This window comes from Xenopus laevis, chromosome 3L (genome assembly GCF_017654675.1).
Source record: "Xenopus laevis strain J_2021 chromosome 3L, Xenopus_laevis_v10.1, whole genome shotgun sequence".
NCBI classification, from domain to species: domain Eukaryota; kingdom Metazoa; phylum Chordata; class Amphibia; order Anura; family Pipidae; genus Xenopus; species Xenopus laevis.
In genome coordinates, this window is record NC_054375.1 from 36,476,462 (window position 1) to 36,488,989 (window position 12,528).

The 12,528-nt window shown below is 37.7% G+C and overlaps 1 long non-coding RNA gene across 1 annotated transcript in view; it reads left to right on the forward strand.

Annotated features, from left to right (window-relative positions):
- LOC108710895 overlaps positions 1 to 7,035 on the forward strand; it is a 107,062-nt gene extending 100,027 nt beyond the window's left edge. The window contains exon 3 of the long non-coding RNA XR_001934820.2: positions 6,515 to 7,035. This is a non-coding gene — a long non-coding RNA (uncharacterized LOC108710895). The remainder of the gene's footprint in view (positions 1 to 6,514) is intronic.
- Positions 7,036 to 12,528: the final 5,493 nt, after the last annotated feature.

Genomic DNA, 12,528 nt, shown 5'->3' on the forward strand with positions numbered 1-12,528 from the left:
GTAAAAAAATAAATAAAAAAGTTTAAGGGAAAATGATGAGTTTAAAAGAACGTATGTCTTCTGGTTATCTACCTGAAGAAATGAATGTGCCCTCGGAAGCCCTGTTAAGTTGCACTAGAAATCTTGAGAAATTATTTAACTGCTGTAACAGCTTTTATCCATTTTGAAAGAAAGAAAAGTATCATTTGAAGGGTAGTAATATAACAAACAGAATTCTGGGAAACGCGTGTGTTTTCTCTTATAATATCCTGAGGCTTGCTTAGTATGAATGATGTTGGCATTCACAAATATACAGTAGCACTTTTCAGAAAATGACAGTTACAGCTGACAATTGTTGGCATATACCAGACTGTCTTTCTATATAAGTGAGACTGTTATTCTGTGATAAACCAGTAAATTAACAGCTGTTAGGCCCTTTCCTGTTGGTTTTTATCCATGAAAATGTAAGTTTGGGGACAACTTATTTTCCTTCCCAGGATTCTGTTTTGTATTCCAATTAGGAGATGGTCTCTTGGCTTAAATTTGCTAACTACTTCCCTGGCTTCACATATGTTGATCAGGAAACCCTGTACTACACTTACGAGCATAAGCCCCAATAAAAAACCAAATATGGGCAGGTACCTTGGCTGTGCTAGAAAAGCAAAGGGGTAAACTTAAGTCCATAGGGTATTCCATTAAATTTTAGGACAGGATATTGGTTTTCAGCAGGATTCCTGCTGTTTGGACAAGAATTTCTAAACTCATAATTTACTTTTGGCTTAGTAATTATACATTCTAGCAAAGTCTTATATTTTAATGATGTGTATGCTCAGAAACCTTACATTTTTTTATTATATACTGGGAAATGGGAATCGTTATGTCTGATTTTTCTTAGGTATTAACATGACATTATTGGTTTACAGCATATTGTTTGCAATCCCATGCTTCCCATGCAGTTTATTTCAAAGACATTACAGTATATGTTGCTGAGGTAACAAAGTGATATTAATACATACATTGAAGAATAAATATGGACTATTGACCTAGATGCTTCTTATTAAAGGACATGGAAAGGAAAATGCACTTGGGGTTGCCAATATGACAGGCATCCCCTTTACTATCTCTAGTGATGGAGTGCTCATTACCTCTGTCAACTCAACACTGATCACATTGTGTAGTGGGTAATCCTCTCTCTCGTTCCCTAATCATATAAACCTTACTGTCAACACCTGTCACGTTTTCTTATGCAGTATTGCCAAAATCTTTCCCTTTCTTTCACATGTAACAAACAGCTAAGATGCTCATGCATGCTCTCATCCTAGCCCCCTAGACTACTGTAACCTTCTAGTAACTGGTCTCCCAAACTCCCACCTCTCCCCACTACAGTCGGTATTAAATACTGTTGCCAGAAATATCCTCCTCTCATCTTTTCTTTATGGGAAGCCATGATAAGGATTGCTGAAGTCCTTATCATGGTTTGCCATAAAGCAAGGACTTGCTTATGAAGTCCTTCTCATAACCTTTAAGGCCCTGAACTACATCTCTTTTCTTGTCTCGCCATATGTTCCTGCCCGTCTCCTCTGCTCCTCTCAGACAAACCTCTTAGTCACACCACCCACTACTACTGCTGTTTCCCACCTTAAAGGATAAATAAACCCCCCAATAATAAAAGCCCTTACCTACTAGGGATACTGTCATGGGAAAAAACATTTTTTTCAAAATGAATCAGTTAATAGTGCTGCTCCAGCAGAATTCTGGGGCTAGACATTTTGTCAATTTCCCAGCTGCCCCTGGTCATGTGACTTGTGCCTGCACTTTAGGAGAGAAATGCTTTCTGGCAGGCTGCTGTTTTTCCTTCTCAATGTAACTGAATGTGTCTCAGTGGGACATGGGTTTTTACTATTGAGTGCTGTTCTTAGATCTACCAGGCAGCTATTATCTTGTGTTAGGGAGCTGTTATCTGGTTACCTTCCCATTGTTCTTTTGTTTGGCTGCTGGGGGGAAAAAGGGAGGGGGATGATATCACTCCAACTTGCAGTACAGCAGTAAAGAGTGATTGAAGTTTATCAGAGCACAAGTCACATGACTTGGGGCAGCTGGGAAATTGACAATATGTCTAGCCCCATGTCAGATTTCAAAATGTAATATAAAAAAATCTGTTTGCTCTTTCGAGAAATGGATTTCAGTGCAGAATTCTGCTGGAGCAGCTCTATTAACTGATTAATTTTGAAAAAAAATTTTTCCCCATGACAGTATCCCTTTAAATAGCCCCCCACCCTGCTTCCCCCCCAGCATAGTTCATTACACCTGAAAGTGTCCCAAATACATGCACCAATACGGCGTTCCCTTAAGGAAGAATACAGAGATACACCAATGAACTCCTGCTGCGCTTACCCTGCACCGATATGTGAGTACTGTGTTAGGGGCACTTTCAGGGGTAATTAACTATGCGGAAGTAGAAGCAGGGAGTGAAACTATCTAGGGTAGTAGGTAGGGGCTTTTCTAATGGGGGAGTTTAGTTCTCCTTTAAACCTTTCTCTGCTAGCTTTTCCTTGCATTTGGAATGCCATCCCTGAATTCCTCCAGAGAGAATCCTCCCTTAGTCTCTTCAGAACTAAACTCAAAAGCTTCCTCTTGGAGCACTTGCATAACACCTGAACTGGGAACTGGCAATTATATTGCAGTGTTACCCACTGTAACCTACAGCATTTTATATCCTTAGATTGTAAGCTCTATGGGATAGGGGCTTCCTTTCTCTTGTATCTTTAATACATAGCTTGTAAACTTTAATGCAAATGTACTTTGTATTATTTGTATTTATAATTGTAATAAGCCCTGTTTATGTATTTGTTTGTATTTATAATTGTAATGACCCCTGTTAATTCTATTCTATTGTTCTACTATACAGTGCTGTGAACATATGTAGCACTATATAAACAAAAATATACATACATGTAAAATCACTACATTTTTTTCTAGGTCCTTTTTGGAATAACTGCACCAGTTAGTGTATGGCCCCTGTCTTACCAATATTCTCAAGGCTCTTTTTGGGGCTTCTTTATACACCCAGTAATGTAAATGTGCATAATAGTAAATTGAGCAGTGCTGTATTCATAAAGGTTGGGAGGTGTAAGGTAAATACAAGTTAGGGAACAGCAGCGGGGACATGCTGTGGTAGGGCTAATGCTGTGCTTTCTACACAACCATTAAGGGCAATATCGGACTGGGCCAGCGGGATGCTGGGAAAAACCCCGGTGTGCCCACACCCGCTGACTTTCTACCCCTCCTCCCGCTTGCCCCTCCTGCTCACTTGCTTGTATGAAGATGAGTATGAAGTAGGAAACAGCCACAAGGGGGGGGAGAGGGCAGAGGGGGGTTTGCTATGACTGGAAGGGGGGCCCTTGGGGGGGTGCAGGGGCCCTGATGTGGCAGCCTTGGTGGGCCCTGACCCCCCCTTCCAACCCTGCACACTGGTGCCCATTAGTGTCCTCGCCCTTCTGCTCAGGGTCTTGATGAAATGACCCCCAGTGATCTAATACACATATTGGCCCTCTACAGTGAATTATCTTTTCTTGCCATTTAAGGGCATCAAACCTTACAGACTTAAACAAATCCTTTTTTTTTTTTTATTAATTATATGGACTAATTAGTTATTTTAAGGGAGAGGTAAAGGTAGGGGGGCAGATGCTACTTAACCCAAAAAACAGAGCTCATCTTTCAATTGGTTACCCAGACTAGGTAGTGTCACGAGTATGGGCCCAGGAGACTACCAGTGTACACTGACCAATTTTGATGGCATTTTTAAATAAACAGATTCTGCCTGTCTTTAGCCGCATATGGAACCCATCTACTTTGACAAGTCTAAATATGGGAACCTTATTATGGTCAGATTTGAACACACATTCTATGACTGAACCAATTGCAGGTGCCTAGCAAAGTTGCTTTGAAAATCCAAACCTTATAGATTTATTTATATGTAAATCTTCAATTGTGTATCCCGGAAAGATTGCCTTTATTTTTGGAGTAAGGGAATTTACCTTAATAAACATTGCCATGTTGATGGTTTGTGCGGTTGTGGGTTGTAAGATCTCTTGTACAGTTACATGGTATTTTATGTAAATGTTCGACATGAGTCATTTAACATGTTCTAGTAATTAAATATAAATGATAATTTTGACAAACCTAAAAGAAAAAAAAATCATATTAATTCAACATGGACCACCTTTAAAGGAGCTTATGCCCTTATCTATCCACCATGGCTACACTGTACTTAAGCCAAATTTATCCTAACCTCTCCATCATTTCATCTTTTGCCGTGAATGGATTTGCATGCTCTTAGCCAGCTGTACCTAATTAGCAGTTCTACATGTTGTAGATCTGCTTTCAATAAATACCAGCTGTGTCTGTTTCACTTTTATCTCCCATGCATAAAGCAAAAAAAAAAAAAAAAAGAAGGCAGCACTGTCCATACAATCATCTAAAAGCCATCATCTAATTAAGGTAGGCCATGGGTAAAACAAACATCATTTATGATCATTTATTTTCTATAAAAAAACAACTTATTATTCATTTAAATACACAACCTGATCTGCATGACTCATGTATTAAAATGTCATGGTTGCTCTGCTTCAGGCCCAGAAACGCTGACTTAAAATCTAATCTATATTTTATCAAAGCCCTTGGCTTCCGCTTGGGAATATCCCTTAAATATATTTTGGCCAATTATGTTCTAATATGTTTCCATAACTAGATATAGAAGCAAGCCTATCCATTCTGCCAGCACTGAATGCCAATCCTTATTTTATCCTAATAAATTGGCATACATCAGTTTGAATGAGTTCCGTGTTCTACCATGACATACTGATGTAACCAACCTTTAAGGGATGCTTCTGAAATCTGACAACTTTTAACTAATTGACAGAGCAAGCAGTCTGATTAGATGGTCCTACAGTGCCTTTACCTGAGTCTGTCCATGTTGCTTTCAGAATTTTAATATTCCACCTAAGGGCTTAGCCAGGTCTTGAAAATAATTGAGGGAAAATGCATCTAAAATTAGAGGCTGGTTATACAAAATGATTCAGCATGGTTCCCAATTTAAAATGCTTGCAGGAATGCCAAAATATACTAGAGCAAATGTCTACAAATGGTGGTTTGTTTAGCCCCAATATACAGCACTCCAAACATTAATCCAAAAATAAGGTTTCTGCTTCTTATGTCTTTAAACCTTTGTAGATACTGAACTGAGCCATGTGACTATATTAGTACAGAAATCATGACTTTGTTCCCAGATTTTCTATTGTTACTAATGGGTCAGATGTACAGTATATACTTCTCTCATGAGCTATCTATAGTACTGCATATAAAGTCTGATTTCTGGTTTGACTAGAATTTAAAAATTTCCACGAATCTCTAAAAATTTGTGGTTTTCTTATTTTTTTTAAAAAAAAAAGCTCTAAAACTTCGAGATTTATTTAAAGTGAAAACTGCTAACACAAAAATTGTCCAGGTAAAAGTTGTCAAGGTCCTATAGAAGTCAATGGGAGCTGCGTTGGTCCTGTTGGACCATTATAAATCAATTCAGACAAAGTTTTTCAATTTTTTTTTTTTGCTAGGAGTTGTCCGAAAATATTGAATTTCAGAGTTATTCATATTTTTTAGCGCATTATTTTTCAGTTGAAGCTAGGCTTCTACTACACTTGTTTTCTTCCATTGGAACTAGGAAGATAGCTTTATAAAAAATCAGCAGCAGGAAAATAAAAACTAGAGAATAATTTAGGATCCCTATATATTAAATGATTCCTATAAAGATTAACTTAAAGAACAACTTAAGCCAAAGATAGAAAAACATGCAGAATTGTAGTCGCTGCTATGGGACAGGAGCCTTATAAGAGCATAGGTTCATATGTTTATGAAAACCCAACACCTCAAACTTAAACTCTATTTCTCTAAAATCGTGGATGCCATGAAGTTTATTAAAAAATCTGATTATAAAAAGTATCAGTAAAAGTAAAAAGTATAAAACAGAAGAAACGCTGAATGATGCACTAAAAAATAAGTGCTTAAGACTATTACTAGCAATAAAATTCCGAAAACCCCTAAAACTGAGTGGCTAAAAAAAAAGGTCCAACAGGATCTTCGCAGCTCCCATTGATTTCTATAGCACCTCGACTGCTTTTACTTGGTAAAGTTTTGTGTTAGCGTTTTTCATGGTGTTTACACTTCATACATATGGAATTTTTATTATTTTAGAGAAATAAAAAAGCACAAATTATTAGAGGAAAAAATAGAAATCCGAATGTTAGTAAATTGGCCCCAAAGTCTTCTCCAGGAGATCTCTCTCTTCCTCGTTTGATGAAAGTCAACATGTCCTATAACTCAGCCGTGATCAAGTTAGGAAAATCTTTTTTTTAACATATAAATAAAAAACACCAGTTTTGTATTAGTATGTTTACGTAATCTGTGTACAAAAATATTTTAAGAACAATTGTTTTTCTTCAAATTTACACTCCTGAAAATTTCTCCGATTTTCCCACAGGGTCTTTGGATGAAAAAATGGGTTTCCAGGAATGTCATCGAGTATTTCTGACTCTGTTTCAATATACATTTAAAAGATCCATAGTCTGCCCCTGGGTGCATTGTAGTTGCATTTTTTATGGGGAACTTAATCTTACATATTTGGCATCTCATTTAATCAGTGGTAGTCAAGACGGTTTGCTGTATTTGAAAACATCAAGCAGAGTGACGCATTGGGCAAAATAATTATTTTATAAAATAACAAAAAAAAAGAGAACATTTTGCTAGAGATAAAGATAATGTAGTAGACTGACTAAAGCTTTCTGACAGGAGCCCTCTCATGGGATGTGTATAATTCAAGAGTACAAATGAGAATGCAGAAACGCTTATTCAGATTCTTCTCTTCATAAACTTTTTTTTTTATTTATAATAATGTTGGAAAATTAAGTTCTGTTGCATAAAAATGTAAACTTGAAAAATTCGATAAAATAAAAACCACAAATACAGCTATTGTTGAGCTGAAGTGTTTTCCTTCCATTGTGTTTAAAGAGGACATCCAACTGGTGATTGGGAGTTTTGCATCTTTCAACACGCACAAATTAGAATTTTAGCCTACCAGTATTTTAATGGACTTTAAGAAGAGACTGGTTAGATACCAAGTGGAATGATGTGCACACCCAGGGTTCTCCTTAAAATGATATACACATTGCAATATGAGTACTACAGTTTAATGAGGCACCAGAAGAGCGAACACTATTGGGCCTAATTGTGTTATACTTTATAATACAAAAGAGCAAAGAATATCCTGTCCCATATATCCTTATTAGTGATGGGCGAACAAATTTGCAAGGCACAAATTTGCGGTAAATTTCCATGTTTCGCTGCCAGCAAATAAATTTGCGAAGCTGGCGCAAAAATTCACCGGCAAAAATATTGGACGTGCGTCAGAATAGTCGTGCACATACACATTGTCATGCGTCAAAATTATTCAGACGCCCATTGACTTTAATGCATTTGCCCAAAATAGGTGTGAGTATTACAATTGTCGCGGGCGTCAAAATTGGCGAGCATCAAAATATTTCTGACACTGATTGAATTTTTTACCGTTTCGGAGGAAATTTGATTGACAAGTTTGCCCCTCAGTAATCCTTATATTAAACAAGAGCCATGAATATCCTGTAAATTATATTCTTATAAACAATACTTAGTGATGTCTAGTGATGGGCATTCAGGACAAGTATCAAGAATCTACAATCTGTGCCAAAGAATTGACATCACTGGGATTTCACAGAGACAATAGCACCTGAAATTCCGGCAGATCAAATTACTATGAATTCTGCAGGGAAACTCAAAGTATTCCCAGTTTTATCATTGATACATCTTCCACGTACCTTTTGGCCAAAGCTCAGAAAAACAGAGAGAGCCTTTAAGTTGGACAAGAACAATTTGATGGTGGCTAGCAGAATGGTTCAGGTTGACAGTTACCATGTCACAGACAAAGACATTGCTATTTTAAAGCATTGGGAATATAAGATCTGTGAATACAGTTCTCTGCTTGGAATTTTAACAAAAACAATTTCCGCAATCGTTTTCAAAAGTATATGATAGTATAGTGTAGAAAATGTAAATGAGTGCACATGTGTGCAATATCCAAATAGAATGATCCCTATAAAACATTTGAAATATAGCTTCAGACACATTTAATACTAGATCTTTCCTTCCCCTTCCTAGCCATTCTTTCCTTGCCCAGTCATCACTCTGGGAGAAGGTGGCAACATTATTTATGACAGTGATTTTCAGCAATTGTCTAAGTTGTAAAGATGTCGTAATTTTCTGACAGTCAGAAATACTGCCAACATAATGTGAGTTTTGCAAATTAGCTGGTTACATTACATCTGTGCCTGAGTCGATTAAGGCAGATTTAAAGTTCTATTGGCAGTGTGCAACTCTTTAAGCCTGTTTAGCAAAACCACAGTCTGAAGGAGAACAGGAGTAGGAATATCCAAAGTGACTCCTAAAACAGTTGGATCTGGTTGCTGGAATACAGATAGAGCCTATGAGTAAGTGCCCCAATAGGCACGAAACACAATAGATCTCACTAGTGATGGTCAAATTTATTGGCTCGGCGTGAAATTGCAGCGAATCTGTGCGTTTCACTGCAGGCGAATAAATTTGCGAATTTGCAGCAAAATTCAGCTTTTGACACCGGCGCCCATTTAGATGCCGGTGACAGCAAAATCGGCGTTTAGCTAATTTTTCGTCCGTAAATTTTGCTGGAAATTCGTGGCGAACCGAAACTGGACAAATTTGCCCATCACTAGGTCTCACCTGTATTGTTCTAATAAATGTATTTGAATTTTTAACCACTTTTTGCTTTATTTTGAAAATACTCACATCTTTTACTATTGGCTTTCCTACATACACAAGCGTGTTCGTTTATCCACTTTGGGAACACCCACTGATTGCTGTCACTCTGGGTTAAGGGGAGGCAGCATCTTAAAACTAGCAGAAAGAATCCCAAGGCACACAGGATAATTGCAAGCAAGCTGCCTTGGGTGTTTATTGCGAAGTGCAACGTTTCGGGGTCACGCCCCTTTCTCATGCTTGAGAAAGGGGCATGACCCCGAAACGTTGCACTTCGCAATAAACACCCAAGGCAGCTTGCTTGCAATTATCCTGTGTGCCTTGGGATTCTATTCTGCTGGACTGTTTGGGAGGCGCCGATCCTCTGCCTTTGTGCACCAGGTGTCGTTACTCTAATTTACTAAGGGTGTGTGAGAGCCATAGTTGAACTAACATCTTAAAACTAACCATGCAATAAGAAACCACATTGCATCAACATTTCTGAATCACTGGGCAGGTCCAAAAGAAGTGAAGAATAATTTCCCACCTCATATTTTTATTCTATGTCCTATGTAGACAGCGTCGGGCTGGCCCACCGGAATACCAGGAAAACGCCTTGTGGGCCCAGGTGTTAGGGGGCCCTTGTGCTGCTAAAGATTTGGCCTATTTCATGGCCATTTCCTATTTCTTTGAGAACAAAGAGGCTAAATAGATGAAATAATAGATTATAATATGTAAAGAATAGAGACTAGGAGAATAGTGGTTGAGTGAGGAGAAAGTGTGGGCCCCTGGTCTAAGGTTTTTGGGTGGGCCCCTGGTGACTCAGTCTGACACTGTATGTAGATGGGGGGAATAAAGCAATTGAGACTTTCCGATTTAGCATGAACTGTATATGGAAAGTGATTTTTTTCCCCTTAAAGCCATGGGTTTTCCTGCTAGTGTTTTATGCTGTTTCATCCCCTTATATTGGGGGGTATGTCATTAGATATGATGTAATCTGGAATAGTAATTTGGGTGGTCAAGGCATATTGGTAGCTAATGGGTACACAAAGTAAGATACATTACATTAGCAGGTGGAGATGTTTGCCCCAGGACCACAAGGTTATGAGGTTGACTAAATAATCACTGAAGCCAATTTACATTGTTGTGTAAAGTTCCAAACTATGGGACTGACCTCTCTCATGGGTAGTGGAGGAACAGCCAAAAGGCCACTTGGGGTGAAACTTAACCATACATGCTTATTTTTGTCCTGGATATGCCTAGGAATATATTACTGCAATGATAATGAATTTATGTATCTGTATATGTGTCTATATAATGCACCAAGGGAGGACTTCACCAGAACAACAAAAGGGAGCATACCAAAGCAAAGTTTTGTATACCAGTAGAAAATGAAGAAAGAGCTCTGTGTTTATTTTCCCCAGGGCAGTTATTAAACACAATATATATATATATATACCTGTATTTGCAACTTCACTGGGACTCCACCTCCATACTGCATAGATTTCTGTATCATGACTGCCACCCACTATGCAGAAATCTTCAAGTGCCATAGCCTTCCTGCAAGCTGTCTGTGACCATCAGAATCACGAAAAGCAGGGCTGTTCAATGGCCCCGGGGAGGCACATTTATCAATGGTCGAATTAATGTGATATTTAAACTTTAAATTCGAATGAATTCAAAATTCCACTTGCCGAAATGTACTAATAAAATCAAATTATCAAAAAACTCAAATTTAAATGACCCGAAACTCGATTCAAATTCATTTAAACTCAATGTCAGGAAGGCTGCAAACATCTCCAAATTGATCCCTGGACCTCTCCCATCGACAAACAGTAATTCGGCAGGTTTTAGGTGGCGAATAGTCTAATTCAAATTCTTAAAGGGCCAGAGTATGATAAATCTGGAAAATCTAATTCAAATTTTTTTAAAACAAATCAAATCGAGTTTGTCAAATTTGACTAGGGAATTAACCAGTATTGACCATAAAAAAATTCCAATTTTCAATTCGACCCTTAATATATCTGCCCCTAAGTCTTCCCCTGTATCAGGTTTGGCAGCAAGTTAGTTTTGAGTATCGGGCTAGGTCACTTCTGACCAACACTGGATAAAGCTATAATTATCTTATCCACCTGTGCTGTGGTGGCATGAGGCCCACTGATCTTCAGGTATTGTCATGTGGGAAGGCCCTAGTCACCAGCATCAGTTTACCCACACATCAAGCCATTAAGGTTGGCCGATAGAAATATCTCTTGATCACTTGCAATCCTAGCTCAGGACAGTTTAATAAAATGGTCCTATCAATGCTCTACCTTCTGGAAGTCCACCAAAGATCATTTTGTATTTGATGATATATCTCCTGCTATCATAGGCATAACTTAATAACTTGACTTAATAATTGAATTTCTATTATTTTAAACATTTGTCTTATCGCAACCATTTTCAACCCTTATTTAATTGAACTGATCTTATATTATGCACAATATTAATCACCACTTCTTCATTTTAGATTGAGAAAAATAATTTGTGTACAAGATCAAAAAATGGTTACGTTTTGAGAAATCATCTTTTCGAACCAATGTTATTCCTTTTCTCCTGCAATGTACATACGAATAATACAGAAATATGGAAGGTCATAACAAAAGGTTAAAACAGAAACAAACAATATAGATTAATACGATTTGTTAAAATAAATTTTGTAGTGGTTTGAATTGTAGCCATTCGCGTATGACCAACTTGGTCAAGGTCTTTGAATGCAAGGAATGGGGGGGGGGGGGAATTAGGCTGGAGGCCGGGCAATGTAACAGTCGGTTTCACAAATATATTAAGAAAAATAATATATGCTGATAGCCAAGAAGTGGATTAAATATTGCTCTTCTTTTAAAGAGGCACCTGGGATTTTAACTTTTCTTTTAGCTTCTCTTTGTATTTATCTGGGTGATATTAAATATGCAGAAACTGGGTTGGATGGAAGATCGCCTGTGTTGAACGCTTAAATTACCAACTACTATTTGATAAAACTTCTCCTAAGTACCCAGTGGCCTACTTAAAAAGGGGATTCTCTAGTGAGAATTCAGCCTGCCTTATACACGCATGGCACCCTGTTCTTTGTTCATGCAAACTAAACTGGGACATTAAATATAATTTTTCTATAAGCAAAACTCATCTGTAATCTTCTGATATCTAATTACTGAGCAAAACTGGCAATACAAAATGCATTTAAATAACTCCAAGATGACCGAAGTAGTGTTTCAATGCAGGGTTCTTATTGGATAATCTTCTTGCATCAGGCTTTCTGCTTCTACAACGAGGGTTACTAATGGAAGAACACTTTATAAATCCTATAATAGATGAATGTATAATAATACTATACTAATACCCATATTATTGTAATTACTTTATTATAAAGTCTCTTGTATAATTATCTAAATGGTATGCAGAGCAGTCACTAATATTGGATAACCACAGGGCCGCCATTCTGGGAGGGTGCTGATGGGAACTCTGCCCAAGGCTCAATGCAGATATTCAATGCATAATTCTCAGACCTTACGATTAGCCAGGCTTGTGATGGGAATGGACAATTTTGTCTTGATGTTGACTGTGTGCATGGTTGGTTGCTGCTGGGGATGGATTGAGTTTGTGATCAAGGTTACTCTATAGCAGAGAATTTTTGTGTTTTTTTACATTTAGGGT